Source organism: Paroedura picta, chromosome 1, assembly GCF_049243985.1.
Source record: "Paroedura picta isolate Pp20150507F chromosome 1, Ppicta_v3.0, whole genome shotgun sequence".
Classification (NCBI taxonomy): domain Eukaryota; kingdom Metazoa; phylum Chordata; class Lepidosauria; order Squamata; family Gekkonidae; genus Paroedura; species Paroedura picta.
The window spans coordinates 184920112-184922598 of NC_135369.1; the positions used below are offsets into that span (position 1 = coordinate 184920112).

A 2487-nucleotide genomic window follows, 5' to 3' on the forward strand; every position below is an offset into this window, starting at 1 on the left:
TAAAAGCTGGTAAATTAATGGGTAGTATCGTATGGTTAAATACTGCATTTATGGTTCAGGTAGCTTTATTTATTTTCCCGGATGTTATTCTGTTGGTTTATCAGAAGTGTTAAACCAGTTGGAGAAATCTTGAAATGGTTGGGAAAGCCCATGGGATGTAGAAATATATTTTTCACATTTTTTCTTGTAAAAATTATGTAAATACATAGCTATTTTTGTACCGTTAAGTACCCTATCCACAGAACGTTTAGCTTTATGAATTGTTCTGGGTGGTTAATCTGTTGGTTTTTCAGAAGTGTTAGACCTGTTGGAGAAATATTGAAATGGGGTGTATAAATATTTGGTTCACATTATTTCCTTTTAAAAGCTGGTAAATTAATAGGGATTTTCATACGGTTAAGTACTGTAAGTACGGTTCAACTAGCTTTATATATTGTCCCGGGTGGGCATTTTCTTGGTTTTTCAGAAGTGTTAAAACTGTGGGAGGAACACTGCCATGATTGGGTAAGGCCAGGGAATGTAGAAATATCTTTTTCACAGTTTTACCCTTTAAAATTTAGGTAAATAATTAGGTATTTTCGTACTGTTAAGTACTGTATGTAACGTTTGGGTAGCTTTATATATTTTTCAGACTGGGCATTCTGTTGGTTTTTTGGAAGCATTAGATTCGTGGGAGTAACATTTATGTGGTTGGGAAAAGCCATGGAATGAAGAAATATTTCTTTCACATTTTATTCTTGTAAAAATTAGGTAAATTAATAGGTAAATTAACAGGTATTTTTGTACGTTTAAGTACCATGTCTACTGATCAGTTAGCTTTCTATATTGTATCGGATGGGCATTTTGTTGGTTTTTGAGAAGTATTAGTCTTGTGGGAGTAAAATTGACATGTTTGAGAAAGCCCATGGAATATATAAATATTTTTTTCACATTTTTCATAGGTATTCTCCTACGTTGTCTACAGAAGTACGCTGTCTACAGAAAGGTTAGCTTTATATTTTGTGCCGGGTGGGTATTCTGTTGGTTTTCCAGAAGTATTAGACCTGTTGGAGAAATATTAAAATGGTTGGGAAAGCCCATGGGATGTAGAAATATTTTTTCCCCATTTTTTTCCTTTTGAAAACTGGTAAATTAATAGGGATTTTCGTACGTTTAGGTATATAAAGCTTTTGGTAGCTTTATATATTGTAAAGACTGGGCATTATGTTGGTTTTTAGGAAGCGTTAGACTTGTGGGAGTAATATTTACATGGTTGGGAAACAATATGGAATGAAGAAATATTTTTTTCACATTTTTTTACTTGTAAAAATTAGGTAAATCCATAGGTATTTTAGTACGGTTAAGTACCCTGTCTAAGGATCGGTTAGCTTTATATTTTGTTCCTGGTGGTTATTCTGCTGGTTTTTCAGAAATGTTAGACCTGTTGGAGAAATATTGAAATGGTTGGGAAAGGCATGGGATGTATAAGTATTTTTTTTCTTCTGTTGATATTTTATTAAATATCGTTGTGTAAGAACAACTATTCATTCTCCTCGCTCCGCAATCTTGCATTTGGATTGGTAACCTTGATAGCAAGCTGAGCTGCCCTCTCCACAATTACTTTTCGATTCTTGGAGAAAACATTGTGAGCGATCTCTGCACAATATGACTTGTTGCTCATCATCAGAACCTCTAACTCTTTGACATTGTGGACAAGAAACTTTCTGAATCCTGAAGGCAGCATGTCCTTTGTCTTCTTATTGCTACCATACCCAATGTTGGGCATCAAGATTTGGCCCTTGAATCTTCTGCGAACTCTGTTGTCAATACCTCTTGGTTTTCTCCTCTTACGCTTGATTTTGACATTGCGATCAGACTGATGATGGATGAACTTCTTGGTTCTCTTCTTGAAGATGAGGGGTCTGAGGGCCGGCATGTTGTCAGTCGGCTAATGGCGACACCCGCCCGCCTCGGAAGCGCCGGCAAAAAACGGATGTACAAATATTTTGTTCACTTTTTTTCCTTTTAAAAGCTGGTAAATTAATAGGAATTTTCGTACAGTTAAGTACTGTATGTACGGTTCGGGTGTGAAAGGCCATGGAATGTAGAAATATTTTTTTCACATTTTCCCCCTGTAAAATTTAGGTAACTAATTAGGTATTTTTGTACTGTTACGTATTGTATGTACGGTTCAGGTAGCTTTATATATTTTATTGGGTGGGCAGTTTGTTTGCTTTTCAGAAGTGTTAATACTGTGGGATGAAAACTGCCATGGTTGGGAAAGGCCATGGAATGTAGAAATATTTCTTTCACATTTTTTCCCTGTAAAAGTTAGATAAATAATTAGGTATTTTTGTACTGTAAGTACGGTTCAGGTAGCTTTATATATTGTCCTGGGTGGGCATTTTGTTGGTTTTTGAGAAGTGTTAATACTGTGGGAGGAAAACTGCCATGGTTGGGAAAGGCCATGGAATATATAAATATTTTTTCACATTTTTTTAGTTGTAA

At 35.3% G+C, this 2487-nt stretch overlaps 1 pseudogene; it reads right to left on the reverse strand.

Moving 5' to 3' along the window:
- Positions 1-1476: 1476 nt before the first annotated feature.
- Positions 1477-1958, reverse strand: LOC143821678 (large ribosomal subunit protein eL32 pseudogene; annotated as a pseudogene).
- Positions 1959-2487: the final 529 nt, after the last annotated feature.